General features: G+C 38.7%; 1 protein-coding gene and 1 long non-coding RNA gene across 4 annotated transcripts in view; one reads left to right on the forward strand and one right to left on the reverse strand.

Annotated features, from left to right (window-relative positions):
• Nucleotides 1–27225, forward strand: part of MID1 (midline 1) — a 789406-nt gene that overhangs the window by 277629 nt on the left and 484552 nt on the right. The gene's annotated exons all lie outside the window — the stretch shown is intronic.
• Nucleotides 7072–9413, reverse strand: LOC123331888. Its single transcript, XR_006548693.2, has 2 exons — nucleotides 9137–9413; nucleotides 7072–8664 (listed from the first exon to the last, which is right to left on the reverse strand). It is a non-coding gene; the product is annotated as an uncharacterized LOC123331888 (long non-coding RNA).

Consider the following 27225-nt stretch of genomic DNA (forward strand, 5'->3'; position numbering starts at 1 on the left):
CTTCTACTTAGCACCTATTTAAAATTCTTTATCAAACGGTAATTTCCTTGAGGGCAGGAAATGTGTGTCTCCAAAGCCTAATAAATATGTACCTAATAAGTGGTTGTTGGACCAATGACTGGTTTGTATTTTATATTATAGTGGCATCATCCTCCACTAAAGGGTGCACTTTAAGGCTGTAGAAGATGCTGGATTCTCAAAAACATTCTGACTATCCTTAAGTATCCAGCACATTTTCCTGAACATGAAGGATTGGAAGAAATTGTAGAATAAACATCAACAACCAATGAAATCAGCTATTTATGGGACATTTAGATGGATAAAATCTGTTTTTAATGCTGTGTTTGGGACAAGAGCTTTGGAAAGCAATCATTCGTGCACAAAATGTAAGGGCTAATAATATGCGAGATGTGTGAGGTTTAGATATGAAAATGACCAGTTATAAAAACTTTGTGACGAATAATTCAACAAGAACAACTCCCTCTGGTTATTTTCAAGACAAAGAGCTATAGATTGGGGATGTGAGCATAAACATGACCAGAGTATCAGCATTCATTTTAGAAAAAGGGAGGATGGTTATTAATGTAATCACCCATACCCACAGAGTCAATTTCCTGCCATATCCATATCATATCTAAAATTTATCCTTGATGAGAGGGGAGTTTGGGGGAGAATGGATACATGTATACGAATGGCTGAGTCCCTTTGCTGTTCAACTGAAACTATCACAATATTGTAAATCGCTCAATTAACAGTACTATAATCCAATATAAAAGTTTCAAAAAATACAATAAAATTTATCCTTGAAAATGTGATCCTTGATACTATATTCAACTCCCAGGCCAAACTAACTTTTACCTTTAATATTTATATAAGATAAATATTTATTTCCTTATTAATTATATAGTAAGCAACCTTTCAATTGTCTTTCCAGTTTCTAATATTCACATCTTCTAATATTTTATTTGGAGCTTTTAAAAAAACTAAATAGTTCTCAGAGGTTCATATTTCTCGATACATAATAAAAACGGAGAATAAGAGCTTAAGACAACATGTTGGATATAATTTTTATTCTCTTTAGCTGTCTATTTGTGCGTGGGGCCTTGGAGGAAGTTGTGTCTATAAGTTACAGAATGCATCCAGGTTCTCCAGCCTAGTCCGAGCAATGAACAAAAACTGAAATGGCAGGATTTCTTTGGGTCTGGGAACCTAAAAAGCTGAGGTCACTTAGAGGTCACACTAGAATCACTTGGGATCTTCCAAATTCTCTGATTTTGGTGTGGGCCATGGCAGCATGGGGACAGATAGAAAGCAGGGTGGAGATGCCAGTTAACAAGGTGAGGGTGACAGAATGAGAAAACACCAGCCCTGGAGAAACAGAGGTTGGAAATGCCAGGAGACAAAGATCAGTCATGTCCCTGGTCAAATGTTGGCCAGGCTTTCCTTTCTAGGTGTCTTCTAAAGAAGAGGATAGCAAGTGCCTCATGGTAGGAGACATCCAGAGCCTAGAAGCTGTATGATCATCTTCCAGTGCTTTAACTCAACATGAAGAATCTCACTGAACAACACAGAGCGCCGAGCTGGAAGATGAAAAAAGAAATTAATTTTCACCATCAATAATTTGGTAGCCTATTGTTCCCAGTTATAGCTTTGTACTGTTTCCAGCCATGAAATACCACAAACTAGTTTTTACCTAAAGCTGTGTAACGCTTGACGTTTGTGCATTTGGAGACTACTGATTCATCACTAAGTTGTCAGGGTGATGTATAGGTATTAGCCTCTCCCAAGAGGCCATCTGAAAGAGGAAGACACTATCATTAACTTCACTTCCAACAGCTGGCCTATTATCATCTGGTTATTCCTTCCACAAAGCATCTGTGACATTGCTGGAAATTGTCATTATGACCCTTGGCAGCACGCTCAACCTCTCATCCTTGCTGGGCACTGGCTTCTTACTGCACTGTTTTCTCCCACAGCGCCGCATGCCGTGCCTGAGGCCTGTGGCTGGGCTTGCAAATGTCATTAGAGTTGGGCCTCTTGGTCAGGTGCTTTGTCCCACCTCTACCAATTAGCCCAGGTTTCCCTTCAAGGCACATAGGAACTCTCAGTTAAGTCAAATGAAAACAATAGGTGGGGTGATGTCAGTTTTTAAAACTGTTGATTATTTTCCATATTATATCATATAGTCATGAGGATTACTCTGCACTTACGGGTAAACTATTCAGCTACTAGTGAGCTCAGTCCAGACACACTGAGGCTTGTCCTGGTTAACTAAACTTTTAAGCCATGGGACACAGGGAAAAAGAAAGTCCTTCTCCAAGAAGACTTAGACTGAATATGGTACTAAGACCTCCTTTCCTGGTGAGTTTTCTAGTAATTTTTCTCACAACACAACACTTCTAGAGACAGGATTTGGAACAAAAAGTAACAAAATGATGATATCTTTAGGAAGGACCTACCGTACAGTACAGGGAACTCTGCTCGATTATATGTGGCAGCCTGGATGGGAGGGGAGTTTGGGGGAGGATGGATACATGGGTATGTATGGTTGGGCGCTTTTGCTGTCCACCTGAAACTATCACAACATTGTTTGTTAATCAGCTATACCCCAATATAAAAGTTTAAAAAAATAATAACGGTATCTTGAATCTCTCTTTAGAAGCTAGAGGCACATTTTATGAATATATCATTGGCCGATTTTTCAAACAGGGTGACAACAGAATTAAGCACTTCCTGGCAGTTCCAACATACTAAGTCCATAGGTCACCCTAGCACAAGAAAAGAAGCTTCCAGATGTTAGCTCTGTGGCATGTGTTATATACCCTTACTTCCTTCTCCAGGGATTCTCAAAAACTGGTCCAGGGACCAGCAACATCAGCATCACCTTGGCAACTTGTTAGATGGACAAATCCTTGGGACTCACCCAAGACACAGTGAATCTTAAACTCTGGGGGTAGAAGACAGCTATCTAAGTCTTAAGGAACTCTCTGGGTGATTATGGTACATCTCCCTCAGATGAAGCTCCACTGCCGATCACCTAGCCAAGAAGATAAGAGCAAAGCCAGTCTGTACAGATGTTGGTGGAATCCTGGAAGCCTGGAATCTTCGATCACAGAAAACAGTGTTAGGATCATTGTTAGTCCTACGAAGAAAAGGAAGAAGGAAAAAAAATCACCAATTTCCTGGTAAATTTCCCCAATGGTTTTAGCAATCTTTACCATATGCAAAGGACAATGTTCTCAAAGATTAAATACCACTCTTGAGACTTAAAGAAAAGAGGAATAGAAGACCATACTTGGGAAAAGAAATTTCTCTCTTTCCTGCTATGGAAGAAATATAACACTTATTAGGTCATTCCACAAACTACTGCCTTGGTTTCTAAGACAAAGAAAACTTTTTTTTTTTATTTTTTTTTATTTTTAAACTTTACATAACTGTATTAGTTTTGCCAAATATCAAAATGAATCCGCCACAGGTATACATGTGTTCCCCATCCTGAACCCTCCTCCCTCCTCCCTCCCCATTCCATCCCTCTGGGTCGTCCCAGTGCACCAGCCCCGAGCATCCAGTATCATGCATCGAACCTGGACTGGCAACTCATTTCATACATGATATTTTACATGTTTCAATGCCATTCTCCCAAATCTTCCCACCCTCTCCCTCTCCCACAGAGTCCCTAAGACTGTTCTATACATCAGTGTCTCTTTTGCTGTCTCGTACACAGGGTTATTGTTACCATCTTTCTAAATTCCATATATATGCATTAGTATACTGTATTGATGTTTTTCGTTCTGGCTTACTTCACTCTGTATAATAGGCTCCAGTTTCATCCACCTCATTAGAACTGATTCAAATGTATTCTTTTTAATGGCTGAATAATACTCTATTGTGTATATGTACCACAGCTTTCTTATCCATTCATCTGCTGATGGACATCTAGGTTGCTTCCATGTCCTGGCTATTATAAACAGTGCTGCGATGAACATTGGGGTACACGTGTCTCTTTCCCTTCTGGTTTCCTCAGTGTGTATGCCCAGCAGTGGGATTGCTGGATCATAAGGCAGGTCTATTTCCAGTTTTTTAAGGAATCTCCACACTGTTCTCCATAGTGGCTGTACTAGTTTGCATTCCCACCAACAGTGTAAGAGGGTTCCCTTTTCTCCACACCCTCTCCAGCATTTATTACTTGTAGACTTTTGGATCGCAGCCATTCTGACTGGTGTGAAATGGTACCTCATAGTGGTTTTGATTTGCATTTCTCTGATAATGAGTGATGTTGAGCATCTTTTCATGTGTTTGTTAGCCATCTGTATGTCTTCTTTGGAGAAATGTCTATTTAGTTCTTTGGCCCATTTTTTGATTGGGAAAACTTTTAAGACAGAATGGCCAAGACGAATCAGAATACCTGTCTGTAGTGACTTTCCCAGTGTTGCTGACACACAACCTCTGCAAAGAAATTTTTCCTAAAGAGATTAACCTAATTACTCAAGTTCTCTTTACTGCAGTCACAAAGGAAGGTGGTGGGCGGGGGGTGGGGGTTCAGGTGAAATTGCCTTGAAATCAGAGCCCCAGACTTCGGTACATTCTTCACATTTGTAGCATTCTTGAGGCCATCAGACCACCCCTAATGACAGAGAAAAGACGACTGACTGGAGGCAGCACAAACACCAATTATTAAAGCCGTTTCTAAGTGCGTATCTCACGAAAACACATTGCTTTATAGCCTTTAAGTGGCGGTAAGGATAAGGGAGGGCATGCCCGGTAATGGGAGAGTGTGACTGAGCAAGAGCCTTCCTGAACTTAACAGCAGGAGAAGGCTTTGAGGGGATACAGATGCCTGGGCACTGAGCTCATCTCAGCTCCAGCAACTATCCTACTTTCCACTGCCGTCCAAATCTGATTGTTTATTTGGATTAGCTCTACCAATTTACAAGAGATGCTTCAAGGAAATCCAAATAATTTATTGCACTCAGTTAAATTATAGGACCAGCACTGGCCAGGTAATTTAACCTGGAGGCATGGCCACTTTGTTCACTACCATTGACCTTGGTCAACTGATTAAATCTCTCATTGCTCCAGTGACCCCATAAGTCCAGTGGGAATATTATCATCAGCTTATTACAGGACGACTCCTGAGAGAAATGGATGAAAGGAGCTGGGCCTTCTACAATTTGCAAGGTATTTTTATGTTTTCAATTTATTTGTTTACTTTAATTGGAGAATAATTACTTTACAATATTGGGATGGTTTTTGCCACACATGCAGAGCACCATAGATATTTTGAGCTTGAAGAACCAATTAAAAGTGGTCCATATTCCAAGTCTCTTTCAATGAAGTTGAATGGGAAATTACTGAGCCAGGGGGCAAGCATCCTATTGTGCATGACATTGACCATTAGAAGGAAATCAATCAAATGTTTCTTTTAACAGCAGAGCTTTTCTTCAGAGAGAGAGAGAGAAAGAGAGAAAATAACGTGTGTGCGCACATGCTCACAGGCACATGTAAGAAAGAGTAATTTAAGCCAACTAAAAGGTTGGAGTCTCAACAGTTCCTAGGAGTCTGAGAAGTTTGAGATAAGTGAGAGTGACGTAAACGGCACTAAGCACTGATGCTTTCATAATAAATATTCTATAGGTTTCTGGCAATCCAAGCCTTCAACTGAGGAAATAGCTACGCCAGTAGGGGTGATGCCATAGTTTTGGTCATCAAGGTAGCCCTACATTCACTATGTGCCTACTAATGGCATTTCTTGGAGAGACCTGAGCCCTCCCTAAGTAGCACCAGCTCTTCAGGCTCAGCCAGCTGCGGTTGCCATGGCCCAAGGGCAGGACAATTAACATTCACGAGTCCGATCAAGGGAAGAATTCCAAACACTGGGCCCTCCACCAAGAATGCAGCATCCTGACCCTCCTACTTCAAGACCTGAGACGTTTTCAGTAAAAATAACCCTCACTAACCATCACTCCTGTGGAAGACAAAGATAATTTGGGTGAAGTCACAAGGAGCTAAAAAGAAGTCTTTAGTGATCAAAGAGTTATACTCAGAAGGGGTCAGGAAATCCAGGATACAATGATTCATCTTACATCCGCCTGCTCTTTCCGAGCCTCAGACGGGGCTGGGAGGAGGCTATCTGTCCCACAGATAAAGCCTAACGTTGAATTAATTCCTAGTCCCATGCTGAAAAGAAACCTCATTTCACCATCTCAAATAAATGAGTAGTATGCACCTAAGGAACGTTCAAAACAGAGAGAGTCATCACGGTGACAGACTTGTAAAAGGCAGTTGCAGGAAATTGCACAAAATAAGCAGAATAAATATTACTGGAGTGAACTGGATGCTTTATGAAACCACCACCTGAAACTCCAACTTTCTTTCAGATTTCACTTTTCCTCCCTTCTCTTTTTTTGCCAGATGAATGTACTTCCAGCTGGACCAAGGAGAAGCAATGGTGTCAAACAACGACTTGTTAAGAAACACACACCTGTCATAAATGCAAGATTCTCTCAGGGGATATATTGAATTGCGTTCCCTGCTTCCTATGAAAAGGTGCAATGAAAAAATGAATTAACTATCAACTACCAGATGTTTCTAGCATCTCTATTAGTCTGAGAAAGATGAAACAATTGCTGCATTGTACAGATGTACAACTCACATAAACATAAGTATTTAGTATGTGGGAAGAAGGCTCTACTAAATGCGTCTGGAGAATAATTGATCTTTTCATTTTGGCGATGCTTCATCATAACAGGAAGACATCTCTTCTCCTTGAATTGACATATCTTATACCAACACAAAGAATAAGTGGGCATTTTTCTAAGGGTATAGTCATAAAGATAAGCATTTTTAGTTTAACTTTGCTTCACGGTGTCAGTTATAACTAACTTGAACTTCCTGGTGCTTCTCATACATGCATATTTCATGATTTCAAAGTGTTCTGGTTACAGAAAGCTCAAAGTACTGCAAATTCCATTCTCTGAATAACGAGAATGGGTTCCAGTGAGGAGAGGTGGTGTGATCAATGGTGTGGGAAGCACAGCGCTGCCTGCCCTGGAAAAATATTAAAGGAGAATATAATGAAAAAGAGAGAATAAACGGTTTTATTTTATTACACAGTGAATAAAGATACATTGTTCAAGTATGCAGAGCAGTCATCAATACATGTCATTCAAGGGAAGGGACACGATACATCATGACAAGAGCTTCAGTGTTTGCTGCTGGCTCTACATCATTGTGTCTTCCAAGCGATTGGGCTTTGTTTTCAGTTCCCTGTCATCTCAGTTCCAAAGGAGAACCATGAAATGGAAAGCAGAGGAGGAGGGGGACACCATTTTGTGTCACATAGTACACGGTTCACGAACAGGATTTGTTCAGATTTGGCTCACGTGTCAAAGCTGATGGATTTTCGCTACTGGCTGCATAGGCCCTTTCTGAAAGATTCTGAGATCATATCTGGGCAGAAAAAAGGTTGGAGTTTCTTAGCAATATCTGACAGTTCTGCAGAAAGAGAGGGTGTCAGCTCCCAGGCAGGAATTTTCCAGCTCAGAGCCTGGTAGCAGTTAAGAGAGTGGGCTCTGTGATCCACCAGACCTCAGTTCAAAGGCACAGCTCCACTACTTACAAGTTCAGACACTCTAGGAAACTTACTTCACCTCCCTAAGATGATTAATCCTACTTGAAAGAAGAGACAATAATGAAAATTACCCAAAGGGGCCATTGTAAAGATTAAATGAGATGATGTATGTAAAGGTTTCACGCATTTCATGGCATAGAGTAAGAGTGACAAGAAGGACAACTGTAGTGATGACAGGAATGGTCACCCTAACAGTAATAATAGCAGTGAAAAGTGAAAGTCGCTCAGCTGTGCGCTGAGCGAGACCCCATGGACGGTAGCCCGCAAGGCTCCTCTCTCCATGGGATTTCCCAGGCAAGAATACTGGAGTGGGTTGCTATTTCCTTCTCTGGGGGATCTTCCTGAGCCAAGGGATCATGGGTCTCTTACAATGGCAGGTGGATTCTTTACTATCTGAGCTACCAGGGAAGCCCAGTAATAGCAGTACTAACAGTCTAATAGCAATGGTAGCAGTAGTAGTGGGAGGAATGTTAGTAGCTTAAAGAACTACTAATGTGAAGTTTCCAGTATAGATTAGAGACAAAAACTATTGCCAAACGGGAGAGAAGAGAAGGGAAGGGAGGCAAGGAGGAAAGGAGGAGTGGGAGAGAGATTGGCAGAGATTGAAAAAGCGGTGTTCTAACCAGACAAGTCCACTGGAACCAGAAATCATCTCTGGAGATCATGGCCCAATGGTCATCACCCTTGCACTGAAGCGACCCTCTCAGCCCCTAGAGAGGTTTGCCCTTCTCTTGGGTGTTCTCAGTACTGTGACATGCGCTGCACCTACTGGACTAAAACTGTGCCAGTTCTTCTGAGGTCAGAGGTATGGTTTGAACTCTCTGACTATAGTGAGTATCAACCAAGAAAGAAGTGCGGCAGTGATTGGTGGTTGGGTTCTCCTGAAAATCTTGAAAAGGCAGAGAAAACAGAAATGGAGGGAAAGCCACCAAGCCTTGGGCTGATCCTTCATCCCACTGGTGTCAGCTCTTACGACTCTGCTTACTGAGTGGCACCCAAAGGTGAGTTATCGGGTGGCTTGGAGAACTGAGAGCCTGTGTGGATAAGTAAGAAAGAAGAAAATTAGTGAGAGGTTGAATGCTGAGAACACGATTGCGAGTTATGTTCCATCTGGATCCTGGAGCTACTAATTGTAACAGGGTGGGTTTGAGAGAATCAAAGACTCTCAGTGTTTCACAAAGGCAATATGCTCCAGTAAATTTATTAGAGAAATAATGCCCGCCTTCCAGACCAATATTGAAAAAAAGAACAAATTCAGATGGAGGAGATTAAAAGAATGTTAAAGAGCCCTGTTGGTAGAATAATAAAAGAAGGGCAGCTACAGATCATAGACTTTTATTCCTGGAATAAGCCTCTGAGATCATTTAACCTAATCCCATTATTTATAGGCAAAGAAATACACATCTTCTGGATAAGAGACCTTGGAAATAACCTATTAAAACCGGGCATTACTGTACTAGAAAAAGGAAGAGAATACAGAAATGGACATGCAGACTTAGAAGTTACCTAGGTACACGTGGTAACTGAAATCATGTACGATGATCCAGTTCACCCTAGCAGAGAGAAGAGATGCATTTCAGCTTCCAAGCAAAGCATGTACAGAGTAACACACCCATATTGAAACAGCCAAATGGGAAACACCCAAACATACATAACTCTATGATTCAAGCCATGTGACTCAACAGAGGAGGCTGGACAGTTATATTTCATATGTTTTTGTCTATCATTTGAACTTTATTTTTTACTCTTGGGATGATTCTGCTTCTTAAAGACTGTTAAGGAAATAAAGGCAGATTCAAAATTTATACAATGTTGATACTGTTTGGTCAACAACTGTAAATATGTAAAGGAAAAAGAATTTAAGAAAGACCTTTTGTCTGTTGGTAAGCAGTGAAAATATTTAGATCCAAGGTGAGTCACATACATATGTTTATATTAGAGAATCCAAAATAATTCATCATTCTTGAAAGCAGACATATGGGTTAAAATAGTTTCAATATTAAATAATAGGGCTCCACAATCTCAGATAACTCCAACAAAAATCATGGACTGCATATACACAGGGAAGGAAAAATAAAAGCAAGCTAATGACCTCATCTTACACGGGATTCATATAATTGTATTTCCTTTGTGAGACTGACAATTAGAGATATACAAGCTTCATTTTTTAATTTAATGGTAACTATTATAATTAAAATACATTCAGTGTTTCCAGAGGAAAACAGGTCAGGAATTAACTAATTACAGTTATGAATATTTATGATATGCCAGGCACTTTCAAGGTATTTATTTCTATGGTCCTCCGAATGGGTAAATATAGTACCTATGAAATGGGTACTGTTTTTATTTCCACTTTACAAATTGTACAAATGAAGATATTGAGGTACAAAGAATTTAAGAGCTACTGATTCTTGAAATGTTGAAATGAGATCCATGAGCTGATGGTCTTAACATGCTACACATGCATCAAAAAATGGAAACCGGTAAGGACAACAGAAAAAATATTTTTCATGTAAATTGATGTTAGAAGCTCAAACATATTAACATAAACATAAACTTGTTTTAAAAATATTTAAGCAATAGAATTATCTATTATTTACAAGAGACTTGATACACAGAACAAAATGACGTAGAAACTTTACAAATTAAAAGGATGTGCTAATATGTATCAAGCCATTAAAAGCAAAACTAGAAAGCACTACTCAGAGTGTAATAAATAATAAATCTAGCAATGCTGCATTTATGAAAAGTATAATTCACTATAAAATATAGCAGTCCAGATCAATACTGTGCAATAGAACTTTCTGTGCCAATGGAAATATTCTATACTTGTGCTGTCCAGCATGGTACCTACTAGTCATGTGTGGCTACTAAGTATGGAAAATACAGCTAGAGTGGTATATTAACTGAAATTAAAATTAAAAATTTAAGAAGCCACATATGATGAGTGACTACATGACTCAATGCAATCAAGAACAGAACAAGGCAAACTTCAGAGAAAGGAAATTATAAAGATGAAAGGCAAAATTAATGAATTAGAAAATAGAAGTTGTAATTATGAAACTAAATGTCTGAGAAATTGAAAAATAAAGAAAATAATAAAGGAAAAGCTCTCAATTAAGTTTTAGTGAAAAATATTGAAAAGTATCAAACACAAAAATGTGAAAAGGAGAAAAATATTGTTAAAATATAATATGCTAACAGCTTAAAATCTTAATAAAGTGTTATTTGCTAACAAAGTATAATCACCAAGCTGACATGAGAATAGAAAACTTCTGGTTGTAACACGAATTTTAAAATGTCTTTTATGGCTATCAAAAATTATCTCCCCCAAAATCCACCATGTCTAAAGAGTCCTACAGATGAGGTCTATCAAATCTTCAAGAGACAGAATACTGTTGCCTCAGAAAAATTTCAGACCATAATATGTAAATGAAAGGCTGATTAAAAGCCTAACAAGAAAAGATTATAGAGACAATTAGAGCCTAAATCATTCTTAAATTCATAAACAAAAATCAACATTAAATTCATAAACAAAAACCAAGACAGTGTATTAAAACAACTGTTGTGTATTATTAGCATGACACACCTAAAACATGGGATTTATTTAAGATTTCCTATTAGGAAATGTATTATTTTGATTGATCACTTAAATATGTCACAGGATAAAAATGTTATTTCAAATACACATTAGAGGGATATTTTGTTAAATTCAATACTTGCTGCCAATTCTTAAAAACTGTAGAATCCAGAAATATGAGTACTTCCATAAGATAATAATTAACATCTCCATTAGGAAAACAGTCTGTCTCACAACTGAATGTCAGCACAAATGAATTCTCGTGAAAATCAAGAGCAATTCAGAATGCCCAATATCACCACATTTCCTGAAATTGTCCTAGAAGTTGTAGCCAGTGTACTAACACATGAAAGAAAAGAACGTTTATAGCTATTCCCATAGAAAGGGAAAACTCTTACTTTGTGACTGATTTTACCTATGCAGAAAATGAACAAAACAAAGCTAGTATTGGTACAAAAATCAGAGTATAATAAAGTACCTCAAAATAAAAAATAGAAATATAAAATATTTGTCTATATACCTCCAGTAATAATATAATGTCATAACATGAGAAAAGAAATCTAGATTTAATCTAGGATTAATAGGAAATGTAAAGAAATTGTTAAATCTATCATAAGATGTAAGATTCAAAAGCACGAAAAGGCATTCCATTTTCCTGGATGGAAAGACTAATGAGTAGGATGTCAATTCTTCCCCAACAGTAATATTAATCTAATTCCAATTACAGTTTCATCAGTCCATTTGAAGAGTCTTTTAAAAGTGATTCAAATTTATATCAAGAAGATTAAATGGGTGTTACATAAAATAAAATTTTGAAAGACAAAAAGATTGAAGTGTGAGAAAGTGTGATCTACCAAATAGTAAATTACATACATGTATGCAAATTTGATACAACAAACTCTGGAAAATTCTTAAAGAGATGGGAATACCAGACAACCTGACCTGCCTCATGAGAAATTTGTATGCAGGTCAGGAAGCAACAGTTAAAACTGGACACGGAGCAACAGACTGGTTCCAAATGGGGAGAGGAGTAAGTCAAAGTATTGTCACCTTCCTTATTTAACTTATATGCAGGGTATATCATGCAAAAATGCTGGACTGGATGAAGCAAAAGCTGGAATCAAGATTTCCAGGAGAAATATCAATAACCTCAGATATGCAGATGACACCACCCTTATGGCAGAAAGTGAAGACCTGAAGAGCCTCTTGATGAAAGTGAAAGAGGAGAGTGAAAAAGTTGGCTTAAAACTCAACATTCAGAAAACTAAGATCATGGAATCTGGTCCCATCACTTCATGGGAAATAGATGGGGAAACAGTGTCAGACTTTATTTTGGGGGGCTCCAAAATCACTGCAGATGTTGAATTGCAGCCATGAAATTAAAAGACGCTTAGTCCTTGGAAGAAAAGTTATGACCAGCTTAGACAGCACATTAAAAAGCAGAGACATTACTTTGCCAACAAAGGTCCGTCTAGTCAAAGCTATGGTTTTTCCAGTAGTCATGTATGGATGTGAGAGTTGGACTGTGAAGAAGGCTGAGCACCGAAGAATTGATGCTTTTGAACTGTGGTGTTGGAGAAGACTCTTGAGAGTCCCTTGGGCTGCAAAGAGATCAAACCAGTCCATCCTAAAGGAAATCAGTCCTGAACATTCATTGGAAGGACCAATGTTGAAGCTGAAACTCCAATACTTTGGCCACCTGATGAGAACTGACTCATCGGAAAAGACCCTGATGCTGGGAAAGATTGAGGGCAGGAGAAGGGGACAACAGAGGATGAGATGATTGGATGGCATCACTGAGTCAATGGACATGAGTCTGAGTAAATTCCGGGAGTTGGTGATGGACAGGGAGGCCTGGTGTGCTGCAGTCCATGGGGTCACAAAGAGTCAGACACAACTAAGCGACTGAACTGAACTGAAATTATATACATAAGAATTTATTAGATATTTATTACGTATTATAGATTAGTGGTAAAAGGAAGGCAAATTCATTAAACAGTACTGTGACAAAAGCACAGAGTTTATCCTCATGAAAAATGCTAAATATATTCCAAAGTAAATTTCAGAAGAATTAAAGATTTAAATACCGGAAACTTCCAGCTACAGTAGCACTGAGGTGATGCTGCTATTACTTCGGTTCAGTTGCTCAGTCGTGTCCAACTCTTTGAACCCCATGGACTGCAGCACACCAGGTTTCCCTGTCTATCACCAACTCCCAGAGCTTGCTCAAACTAATGCCCATTGAGTCAGTGATGCCATCCAACCACCTCATCTTCTGTCCCCCCCTTCTCCTCCTGCCTTCAGTCTTTCCCAGCATCAGGGTCTTTTCCAATGAATGAGTTCCTCGATCATCAGGTGGCCAAAGTATTGGAGCTTCAGCTTCAGCATCAGTCCTTCCAATAAATATGGAGGGTGGATTTCCTTTAGGATGGACTGGATTCCTTGCAGTCCAAGGAACCCTCAAGAGTCTTCCCCAACACCACAGTTCAAAAGCATCAATTCTTCGGTGCTCAGCTTTCTTTATAGTACAACTCTCACATCCATACATGACTACTGAAAAAATTACAGCCTTGACGAGATGGACCTTTGTTGGCAAAGTAATGTCTCTGCTTTTAATATGCTGTCTAGGTTGGTCATAGCTTTTCTTCCAAGGAGCAAGCATCTTTTAATTCCATGGCTGCAGTCACCATCTGCAGTGATTTTGGAGCCCAAGAAAATAAAGTCTGTCACTGTTTCCATTGTTTCCCCATCTATTTGCCATGAGGTGATGGTACTGCTATAAATGCATATAAATGCTGGATAAAATTTTAAACACTTTAGTATACAGCCAATTTTAAAGGGAAAAAAGTAAGGAAGGAAGATAGGGAGGGAACGAAGATGTAAGGAAAGAAGAGAGGGAAATCCTCTCCAAAAAAAGTTTGGGTGGGGGCGAGAAGGACTCTCAAGCCAGAGAAGTAAATGAGTAAAGTGATACTAAAGTGTCACAAGAGGGCATGTGCCTTATTAAGAGTGGGGTCTGTTCTGCTTTGGCATGGGGGTGGTCTGATAATGAATTTATAGGAGCCCTGTGTTACATGAATACTAGTCCAAGAAATTATATGATCTCTTCAAAGTCACACAGTAAGTCCTAAGGAGGAGAAAAATAAATTCATAGAAATATCATTAGGAAACCACACAACACCAAAGACTACTAGAAAATTTTAGAAGCAGCTAGGGAGAAAAGATAGATTTCATATAAAAACCAAACAAACACAATTAGACTTCAAGCAGGCTTCTCAACAGAAGCTAAAGATAATGGCAAAACATCATCAATGTGTTGAGGACAACTGTCAACCTATATATTTTTTTTTATCTTTTGCTACACTGCATGGCATATATGATCTTAGTTCCCCAACCAGGGATTGAAGCCGTGTCCCTTGTATTGAAAGAATGAAGTCTTAACCTCTGGACTGCCACAGAAGCCCCCAACCTAAAATTCTATACACAGAAAAAGTATCATTTGAAGTGGTGGGAAAATAATGGTATTTCTCAAACAAGATTGAGAGAATTTCCAATTCTCAGACTTTTAATGAAAGGACTGCCAAAGTTCAGATGTAACTCAGGAAAGAAAATTGACACGTGAGAGGCAAGAAGGAACAAATGGGAAAATGTGATAATAAATGTAAACAATTTCTTCTTGTAAAGGATAATTCTGAAGATTACAATGACTCTGACTAACTGGTATAGTAACAATAAGTTGGAACTAAAAATCTGGATCACAGTAACATGAATATGGTAAAGAGAATAATCAGAGTTCTAAGGTCTTGTATCGCTTGGAAAGAGGCTGACTGTAGAAAGTGACTCACGAGGCACAGCGGTGAGCATCAAGTGAATGAGAACACGGAAACCCATCTGGGCTGCAGACAGGCTGCCGGCTGGGACTGGGATCCACATGAAGTAATGGACAGCTTGAACCTCAGAATTCCTATCAACTGGCACCACAAATCTCAGTCAGGAAGATCCCCTGGAGGAGGGCACAGCAACCCACTCCAGTATTCTTGCCTGGAGAATCCCATGGACAGAGGACCTGGCGGGCTACAGTCCATGGGGTCAGAAAGACTCAGTTGGACACAACTGAAGTGACTTAGCACTCCTGCACACACCCCAAATCTAGATAGAAAACTGAAAGCAGCCTGTGTGTTCACCCTGATTGTTGAGGATGCCTTCCATGTTGCCCTGTAGTTAGAGGCACACTCCTACTACCAAGCATAGGCACATACTACAGGCTCAGCAGTACCATGGGCCCAGGGCAGCTCTCTGCAGGATAGTGGATCAAAGGGAGAACTTCATCTTTCAGTCCCTTGCTTCAGTTTTCCCTATAAAAGCCCCCTTTAAAAGAGTCCCATATTTAAAAAAAAAAAAAAAGCCCCATATGCCAGAGTGGACTTTGCTCCAAATCCAGAAGCATAACATGTGGTGACCAGAAGAAATCCACCTGGCACAGGAGTCATATATGCTTTTTTCATTTTAAGGCTAACAAAAAGTTAACAGAATACAATAATTCCAACGAGCAGAGAAATATACAGAGATTGAAAACAACTCAAACAAAAAAGTGAGAAAGAATTGGAAAAAAAAGAAAAAATAAGAGAATAAACTTATATATCACAACAATCAAAAAATATAAACAAATCAAATCTACCCTAAAAGGATATTCCCCACCTGAGTAATACAACAAAAGTAGTTCTGTGCTTATTTTTAGGAGACATAACTCAAAGACAATCCACAGACTTAGAGAAAATCATTGCAGGTCATCTATCTGATCAAAGGCCTGTATGCAGAATACACCAAGAACTTTCAAAGCTCAATAATAAGAAAACAAACAGCCCAACAAGATAAAAATGTACAGATTTGAAGACACTTAAACAGTAAGATACACATATAGGAAAAAAAACACATGCACTTGAAAAGATACTCAATATCGTGAGTCATTAAGGAAATACAAATTCAAATCACAAGATACAATTACACACCTACTAAAATGATTAAAACTTTCAAAATTAACCACACCAGGTCTGGGCAAGAATGCAATCAAGATACAGCTATAAGTCTTTAAATGACAGAAAAAAAATACAGTATGAATTAAAAAATCACACATCTAAATTCCAGTATCACACATCAGCCTGGATATACATATTTACCTCTACACCCTCCCCAAACTCCACTAACATTACAGAGCTATAAAATGGCCAAAACTCACAAAAATAAAGAAATGGGGGGAAAGGCTATACCCACAACATTTTGGAGTCTGGAATACAGATAGAATTGACAATGGCAATGAGAAATCCTCAAAGCAAGCTAATTTATACCACAGGATGCCAGAATCATTCAGGAATTGGAGCCACTAGTTATCTTTAAAATTGGGTTATGGAGAAGGCAGAAAATAGTACAATTAGTTGCATTTTTAAAAGTGGTTAAAGACATGTATCTTTTCCCTAATCCAGGTGATCTGGAAACTACTCATTTTGGTAAAGATTACAGATGTATTTTGGGGAGGGGATGGGTTGCAGGTGGTCTGGACTTCAGGATGGTCAGGGAAAAGATGCTGTAAGGCCATTACTTAGAATTCCATTGAATGATGAGTGAGAAATTTCTAACCAGCATTAAATCTCCCAAGAAGGAGATGGAGAACATTCCCCTGGGAAAACTCATCTCAGAGAAAAAACTCACTGACCCTGAGATGTGGGGGCCCCTCAAAAAATAACTCCTCCCAATGATCGACATTGAAGCCCATTCCTCTAAAAGGCCCTCCTTCCCCAGAAGGCATACAGGAATCCAGAGCAACCAATTAGCTCCTTTTTACAAGCTGGACACCAACTATCCATAGACCTTCCAGAAAGCCTCTAGCATGAACAACAGAGATCAATACCAAAGAGGAACTGAGGAAAAGATAGGGAGGCAGGGAGGACACTTTAAGAAATTAAAATATCAACCAAGAGGTAAGAAAAGGTATGGCATTCAGGAAGGAAACGCTGGGTGGTATTCTTAGAAAGAAATAGACTTTAGAAAGTAAAACCCTGATAACAGGCATTAAATATATGAGAAGGATTAAAAGTTGAAGTTGATAACATTGCCCAAGAAGTAAAACAAAAAATTGGGGAAACTAGAGAGGAAGGTAAAAATACTAGAAGCTAAGTTTAAGTCCAAACTTCAAATTATTAGAAATTTCAGAGAGAGAGAACAGAGACTATTGTAGGTAGAAAAGTATGCAAGAAATAACACATAAATTTCCCAGAAATTAGAACTCTCCAGATTGAAAATTCCTGTCAAATGTGTAACACAATGGAGCCCTTAAGTCAAGTTGAGCATTGCTCTGCTTTATTATTATGAAAGAAAGTTAAACTGTTAGTCGCTCCACCGGTCTGACTCTTTGAGACCCCATGGACTGTATGTAGTCTGCCAGGCTGCTCTGTCTGCAGGCAAGAATATTGGAGTGGGTTGCCATTCCCTTCTCCATGGGATCTTCCTATCCCAGGGATCGAACCCAGGTCTCCTGCATTGCAAGCAGATACTTTACCATCTGAGCCACCAGGGAAGCCCTCACTTTAATATTACATATGTCTATAAAGTAGCATACCATGAACTAATCAGATTCCCAGATGCAGTACTATTGTCACAAAATAACTAACAATGTAGCATCATGATACATAGAAAAAGAAGTCCTGGGCATCTTTGTATTATTTAGAGGATCAGCTTCCCTGCCTGTATCACCATGAAGCATACTACTAGAAATGTTCTATTATTAAGAAACATATTCACAAGAGTTCAAAGGTGGAAGCAATCAAGTGACTATCAACAGATAAATGGATACACAAAACACAGTCTAATCACACAATGGAACTCAGCCTTAAAAAACAAGGAAATTCTGACATATGCTCGAACATGGATGAATTGTGAAGACTTTATGCTAGTTAAATCAGCCACACACAAAAGGGGAAATGTTGTATGCTATCACTCATAAGAGGTACTTAAGAGTTGTCAGAGTCATAGAGACAAAGTGGTTGCCAGGGCCTGGAGGAAAAGGGGAAAACAGAATTACTGGGTAATGGATACATGATTTCAGTTTTACACAAAAAAGAAAAAGTTCTGGAGATGGATGGGGTGATGGTTGCACAACAATATGAATGTACTTAATGCTACTAAGTGTATTTCAGTTCAGTTTAGTCGCTCAGTCGTGTCCAACTCTCTGAGACCCCATGGACTGCAGCACTCCAGGCCTCCCTGTCCATTGCCAACTGCTGGAGCTTGGTCAAAAACTCATGTGCATTGAGTCAGTGATGCCATCCACCCATCTTATCCTCCGTCGTCCCCTTCACCTGTCTTCAATCTTTTCCAGCATCGGGGTCTTTTCCAATGAGTCAGTTCTTCACATCAGGTGGCCAAAGTATTGGAGTTACAGTGTGTATTAAAAACCGTGTATTTAAGATGACTTAAATGGTATATTTTGTTATGTATATTTTACTACAATTGAAACAGTTTTAAATAAAGTTATTAAAGAGTGAACAACAACAAAACATTTAAAATTTTATCTTTTCCTTAAAAAGTAAAAAATCTTTAACATTTCTAGCCACAAATATATGGATGTACACATACATATAAACATATATGTGTATATAGCATTTTTCTTTAATAATTTAACTTTTATTGGAGTGTAACTGATTTAAAATGTTGTGTTAGTTTCTGCTATACAACAAAGTGATTCAATTATACATATATATATATATACACTCTGGAGAAGGCAATGTCCCAACCCACTCCAGTATTTTCGCCTGGAGAATCCCACGGACAGAGGAGCCTGGGCAGCTACAGTCCATGGGGTCGCAAAGAATCAGACACACTGAATGACTAACACACACACACAGTCTCTCTCTCTTTTTAAGATATTATTCCCATATAGGTCACTATAGAATACTGACTAGAGTTCTTTGTGCTATTAGTAGGTTCTTATTGGTTATCTCTTCTATATATATATCAGTGTGTATATGTCAATCCCAACTTCCCAATTTATCCCCCCTCCTCTTCCCCTCCCATTACATAACTAAAAGTTTGTTTTCTATATCTGTGATGCAACTTCTGTTTTGTAACTAGGTTCATTTGTACCATTGCTTTAGGTTCCACATATCAACAATCTCACATAGTATTGGTCTTTCTCTATCTGACTTACTTCATTCAGTGAGAAATCTGTATGCAGGTCAGGAAGCAACAGTTAGAACTGCACATGGAACAACAGACTGGTTCCAAATAGGAAAAGGAGTACGTCAAGGCTGTATATTGTCACCCTGCTTATTTAACTTCTATGCAGAGTACATCATGAGAAACACCGGGCTGGAAGAAGCACAAGCTGGAATCAAGATTGCCAGGAGAAATATCAATAACCTCAGATATGCAGATGACACCACCTTATGGCAGAAAGTGAAGAGGAACTAAAAAGCCTCTTGATGAAAGTGAAAGTGGAGAGTGAAAAAGTTGGCTTAAAGCTCAACATTCAGAAAACGAAGATCATGGCATCCGGTCCTGTCACTTCATGGGAAATAGATGGGGAAACAGTGGAAACAGTGCCAGACTATTTTTGGGGGCTCCAAAATCACTGCAGATGGTGACTGCAGCCATGAAATTAAAAGACGCTTACTCCTTGGAAGGAAAGTTATGACCAACCTAGATAGCATATTGAAAAGCAGAGACACTACTTTGCCAACAAAGGTCCGTCTAGTCAAGGCTATGGTGACTCGATGGACATGAGTTTGGGTGAACTCCGGGAGTTGGTGATGGATAGGGAGGCCTGGCGTGCCGCAATTCATGGGGTTGCAAAGAGTCGGACATGACTGAGCGACTGAACTGAACTGAAGCATTTAATAAATGTTCTTCTTGATAGGAGTAAAAATGGAAGAAATCTTAATTCAAATACTCTTTATCTGCAAATAGTTCAGTGATATACCATTGGTTGAATTCTCTTTGGCTCAACACCTCCAATTCAAGCGAAGATTTTAAATTCTGACTCAATAATATAGCACTATAATTCACCAAGTTGTCTAACCAACACTAAAAACCATTTAAATAGTTTGTGGTTTTCTACTCTGCCTAAGGGAAATTAGAACACTAGCGTGAGTCTTCCCAAGAGTAGCAATACACAAGCAATTTGAATTCAGGATCCTGTGATATTATAAATGATGTGACTTTCAAATGGAGACACGGTCATGAGGAAGAGGCTAGAGAGGGGATCTCAACTGTAAAAGTCATGTAAAATGAGGTTTGTTAATAGCCATGGGATTTGCATCAGTGTTACTCTGCCTCTACTTTGACATCATCAAATGGTCTCCACGGGCCTGCTGACAGCTTCATGAATTGACTGTGGCAACAATCTGCATCCATGAAAGGAATAGGCAAGTAGGGAGTACACATTTTTATAAGTGGACATAAAGAGAACAATGAGCAGGCAAGTCCCCTTTCTGTGTTTGAAATGTATATGAAACTGGTCATTTGGAGCCAATTCAAGGGATTTAACATCAATCTTTGATAGCCATTTAACTGCAATGGTTATGAACCAGTAAGTTCTGTAAACGGGATGATTGACAGAGTACCTGAATGGCAGATCCCCACTCCACTCCCTCAAGTTGTACAATACCATGGCCCATAATCTTGTAGACAGTCTAAGCAGGTGATAAGAGTGAGGGAGGGGAGGCTTAATTCAATGAATAGCAAATATACTAGAAAATACTCAAAAAAGACATCCAAGGGCTACCCTGATCACCGAGAATAAAAGGTAGGACAACAAATTCTATTTTAATACTCAACTCCACTCTTCACTCCACATTTTTAAAGATGAACAAGTAAAATGAAAAATGTGACACTGAGCCTAAGTCATCCACTCCCTTTTGCATAGTGAACTTTCTTTGATAGGGAAATCATGTGAACTTCCCTACACTAAATGCATTCACTGTTTTCCTCAATTTTTTGTTAAAGAGGAGAAAGAATCCAGTTAAAATTTCTACAGTAGTATGTTTATTATCGCAGGTAGTATACAGGGCTACTTTAAACCTATTGAGAGCATTTCAGTACAAGAGAGATAATTTACTTTCCAATGATGACAGGTCAGGTTCAATTTCATGGTAGACTTGGCTAGCAAGGAAGAATGGACTAGCATTCATCTGGGGTCTCCATATAGCTCTTGGCTTAATTTCAGCAATATACAGTATGAACTATGAGGGTCCATTAATTAAAATCCAAAAGACCAAATGGAAGATGGATGTTTGTTCGACAAAACTACTATTTTTTCCGTCTGTTTCAACACTGTGTGAATAAGGATTTTCTCCATCAAATGAAGAAAAGCCAACATTTCAGAAATGTCTGTATTTCCAAATATTATGCTGAAATTCAAGCATTTCCAATAAAATTTGACAGTGTTTATACATGTTTTTAATCTAATCGTTTACATATTCTTTTTTCTTCTAAAATGATTAATCTGTTAATGTATATGACTTTGGCAAATACCAGAATTGTGTTTTTCACTATGGTCTTAGCAGTTATGACTTTTTTTCCTACAATACTTCACTAGTAGATTCCCGTTCCTCACCTTTTCACCCACCATTCCTTCTTTGCTCTATTATTCCTTCTATTTCTCTTTCCCTTCCTCTCTTTTTCTCCATTATGTACGATCAGAATATAGAATTATCATATACTTTTATTTATAGAATATCTCCACTTTAAATGGAAATGACGATAACACTAACTTCATTTGGTTTCCTGTGACAATTAAATAAGTTAATATAAGATTGGGATTGACATATACATACTTCTATCTGTGTGTGTATATGTCTGTGTGTGTGTATCAGTTCAGTTGCTCAGTCATGTCTGACTCTTTGAGACCCCATGGACTGCAGCATGCCAGGCTTCCCTGTCCATCACCAACTCCTGGAGCTTACTCAAACTCATGTCCATCGAGTCAATGATGCCATCCAACCATCTCATACTCTTTCGTCCCCTTCTCCTCTTACCTTCAATCTTTCCTAGCATCAGGGTCTTTTCCAATGAGTTAGTTCTTCACATCAGGTGGCCAAAGTATTGGAGTTTCAGCTTCAGCATCAGTCCTTGCAATGAATATTCAGGACTGATTTCCTTTAGGATGGACTGGTTGGATCTCCTTGCAGTCCAAGGGACTCTCAAGAGTCTTCTCCAACACCACAGTTCAAAAGTATCAGTTCATCGGTGCTCAGCTTTCTTTATAGTCCAACTCTCACATTCATGCATGACTACTGGAAAAACCATACCTTTGACTAGACAGACCTTTGTTGGCAAGTAATGTCTCTGCTTTTTAATATGCTGTCTAGGTTAGTCATAACTTTTCTTCCAAGGAGTAAGCGTCTTTTAATTTCATGGCTGCAGTCACCATCTGCAGTGATTTTGGAGCCCCCCAAAATAAAGTCTCTTACTGTTTCCATTGTTTCCCTATCTATTTGCCATGAAGTGATGGGACGAGATCCCATGATCTCAGTTTTCTGAATGTTGAGCTTTAAGCCAACTTTTTCACTCTCATCAAGAGGATCTTTAGTTCTTCTTCACTTTTTGCCATAAGGGTGGTGTCATCTGCATCTCTGAGGTTATTGATATTTCTCCTGGCAATCTTGATTCCAGCTCTTGCTTCACCCAGCCCAGCGTTCCTCATGATGTACTCTGCATATGAGTTAAATAAGCAGGGTGACAATATACAGCCTTGATGTACTCCTTTCCCCATTTGGAACCAGTCTGTTGTTCCATGTCCAATTCTAACTGTTGTTTCTTGACTTGCATACAGATATCTCAGGAGGCAAGTCAGGTGGTCTGGTATTCCCATCTCTTTAAGAATTTTCCACAGTTTGTTGCGATCCACACAGTCAAAGGCTTTGGCATAGTCAATAAAGCAGAAGTAGATATGCACAGTACATCATGTGAAATATCAGGCTGGATGAATCACAAGCTGGAATCAAGATTGCTGGGAGAAATATCAATAAGTTCAGATATTCAGATGACACCACCCTTATGGCAGAAAGTGAAGAAAAACTAAGAGCCTCTTGATGAAAGTGAAAGAGGAGAGTGAAAAAGCTGGCTTAAAACTCAACATCCTAAAACGATGATCATGGCATCTGGTCCCATCACTTTATGGCAAATAGATGGGGAAAAAGTGGAAACAGTGACAGATTTTATTTTCTTGGGTTCCAAAATCACTGTGGGCAATGACTGCAGCCACGACATTAAAAGACACTTGATCCTTGGGAGAAAAGCTATGACAAACCTAGACAGCATATTAAAAAGCAGAGACATCTGCCAACAAAGGTCTGTATAGTCAAGGCTATGGTTTTTCTAGTAGTCATGTATAGATGTGAGAGTTGGAGCATAAAGAAGGCTGAGTGCCAAAGAACTGATGCCTTTGAACTGTAGTGCTGGAGAAGACTCTTGAGAGTCCCTTGGACTGCAAGAAGATCAAACCAGTCCTACCTGAAGGAAATCAATGCTGAATATTCATTGGAAGGACTGATGTTGAAGCTGAATCTCCAATACTCTGGCCACCTGATGCGAAAAGCCAACTCATTGGAAAAGATCCTGATGCTGGGAAAGACTGAAGGCGGGAGGAGAAGGGGATGACAGAGGATGAGATGGTTGGATGGCATCACCAATTGAATGGACATAAGTTTGAGTGAACTCCAGGAAATAGTGAAGGACAGGGAAGCCTGGTGTGCTGCAGTTCATGGGGTTGCAAAGAGTTGGACATAACTTAGCAACTGAACAACAACAACAACTATATACTATGGGAACTCCACCCAATACTCTGTAATGACCTGTATGGGAAAAGAATCTGGAAAAGAATAGATATGTGTGTGCGATTCACTATGCTGTATACCTGAAACTAACACAATGTCATAAATCACCTATGACAAAAATTAAATAAAAACATAAAATTTAAAAAACAACTGGTGAGAAGTAAGTGAAAGTATGTAATATGCTTAGAACATTGCTGGGTATATAAGTTAGCAAACATCATCTTTACTTTTGGTAGCTACTGAATTTTATAATCCTTGTTCTTAATTTCCAAGCAGACAAGTGAAATGTCTAGCATTTCTCTTTAAAAAGCAATCTTTTTATTTGTTGTTCAGTGTCCTCTCTTGCTTTGAGGAATTCCCAGCATCTCCAACTTTTTAGAGCAGTGGCTCTTTATCTTTTGGGGATAACAAGAGATGCTCTAGCCTTCACCCAAGAAAACTGCCCATATACACAACATTCTGCACAGTATTAGGGATCTCACTGATATCTTAATTCATCTATTGGCTGATTATTGGCCCATTAACCTTATTTGAGAACCTCTGCCCCAAAGAGAAGTTTAGTACTACATTACAAAAATGAAAAATAAAGCATGTGCTTATGCGTAATGCTACCCACTCCAGTATTCTGGCCTGGCGAATTCCATGGACTCTATGGTCCATGGGGTTACAAAGAGTAGGGCACAACTGAGAAACTTTCACTTTCACTTTACTTTATGACAATACCAAAGCAAGGTGGAGGGGAGAAAGAGAGGCGGGGAGGTGCTCTTTGAAAATATTTGATTGCTGCTATTTCCATAGTAACTAAACACAATATTGAAAATGTCACTCAGGTTTGTCTGTAAGATGGTATGCGAGAACCTGAATGAACTTTTTGGCCGACCCAATATCAGGTTTGGGGACAATGAAAAACTTAATGGGAAGTTTCTGCACTTATTTGAGCATTTGGCATTATTTTATTTTGTATTACGTTGGAGGGATTCATCTTTCTAGATGTCAGGACCATGACCCACCCATGCCTTGCCTCAGGACTAAAAACAGTGGTGTCAAGCGGAGAGAGCAGAGATTTTGGAAGTCTACATCCTGGAGTTTGTGTTCTGGTTCTCCTCTCTCATTTCCTTGCCTTGGGTGTGACATTACATTTCTTGGAAGCCTTGTCTCTCAAAGTTTCAAGAAGGTAATATCACCTACTACACAGGCTACTGGAGAGACTATCAGATTGGTGTGTTTAATGCTTGTAGATTACCTATCCCTGGGTTTTTAAAAATGTTTGCTGAATGAACAAGTGACAGTGAAGCCTGTTGCCCCTGTTGTTTTAAGAGCAATTTTAGGGCTGTCACACCATGATTTTCATGCCTTACACATCCTATCTGGGTGGTAGATTTTGCTTCTGCTGCTTTTACTGTAAAATTCGAACTTAGAAACATCACTGTAGAATAGTGTTCCTGTTCCAAGAACGGGACATCCTTAAACCACACAGAGAAACTGTTCATATGTCTATTTTCTTTGACTTTATAAGGGAAGGTATAGAGAAAAAAATGAGGACACAAGAAGGAAATGGTAAAAATGGGTATAAAGTATCTGTCTTCTTTTATATGCTTTATAATAGAGAACAGTACAATTGGTATTAATCCTCCAAACTTTAAAATTCTCATTTTAAAGACAAATTCTCATTCTTTTACCCTTACTCATGTTTTTCCACTTGCTTTCATAGTCTAATAGGTGAAAAAAGAAAATATCACATCTGTCAATGGTTTTTCATGGCAACATTCTGTTTGTGGTATAAACTTCTTCACACCATTTGATAAATCGAGACACAAATTGTGATAAATTTCCATCCACAAATTCCATCTGCTTATGCTATGTGTTATAATTAATCTATTGTAAGCAAGGCAGGTTTTCTTAACTTACCAAAGAATGTCCACTGAGAGGAAAAATTAATATTTCTTTAATTCATTCCCATCTACACTTTATGCCAAAAGGGCACTTTTTTTCCTGTACTCTTATGTATTTCTACAAAATTCAGTGATCAAATATCCATGTATAAAACCTAAACACTGAGATGGATACCTCCAGGGACAATTGTCCAAATAACTTTTGAACTTCCATTCTACCAGACACTGGGTAAATGTAAACTGTTGGAGGCAGGCATTTGGGTAGCTTATGATTTTCTTCTGGGGGACAGAGGCATACATGAAGAGGGTGAATGATGCCAACAGGCTAGCATTTGGAACATCAGCCCTCAAATCTGTGGATCAGGACTTCTTCCTGCATTTTTCTCTTAACCTTGATGGTTACTGTACTTCTCTTCCTATTTCGCCATCCTTCCTTTGATAAAAGCAGACTACCCTTGCTTTAAAAAATGTCCATATCAGCACCCATCATTTAAAAAGTGGACACTGAATTTCCAAATACATGGGGTTTTTCAAGTATCTTTGATACTAATTTCTCATTCAAATGCTTTCTTCTCTGCAATCGCCCTCCGTGGTTTTCCAGTCTTTTAACTTTACTGAGGCTTTCTACAGCTAAGTCAAAGATCTCTCTTGGTAACTGTCACATTACCCTTGAAAATAGGTGGGTTATTTTCAAACATCTTCTGATATTGATTTCTAACATAATTCCATGGTGATATGAGAACAGACTCCATATGATTTCAATATCTTTAGACCACGAAAATTTTGCACCTTATTTTATGTCCCTGGATATCTTCCAGTGTCTCCTGGTTTATAGTATATGGGAACTTGAATAGAATTTGTATCCTGCTCTTGTGTGAAAACTGTATAAATCTTAATTATGTTGAACTGTTTCATGGTGCTTTTCAGGTCTACTATAGCCTTCTACTTTTCTATTCATTCTATTAATTTTTGTGAGTTTGATATTGAAACTCCAACTAAAAATCTTTATCTCCTTAAAAAAATAATTGTAACATAGTGGAACTTTATGTGACTTTGTTCTGTATTTTCCAAGTCTCCTGTAAATGTGTTATCATACTTTCATAAAGCAAAAAGAAAAAAAATTTTTCATATCAGAATCACTCTAAAAGAGACAAATAAGTTCTGCTCTTTCTTCTGTTGCCCCTTATTTTATTTTCCTGTGGTGGAAGGATAGCCATTAAGTGATTTTTGAGATGAATTTACATAGACATGAAATTCAGATGAAATACCAACCATTTCCACCAATAAACACTTATT

The sequence above is a fragment of the Bubalus bubalis genome, chromosome X (assembly GCF_019923935.1).
Source record: "Bubalus bubalis isolate 160015118507 breed Murrah chromosome X, NDDB_SH_1, whole genome shotgun sequence".
NCBI classification, from domain to species: Eukaryota; Metazoa; Chordata; class Mammalia; order Artiodactyla; family Bovidae; genus Bubalus; species Bubalus bubalis.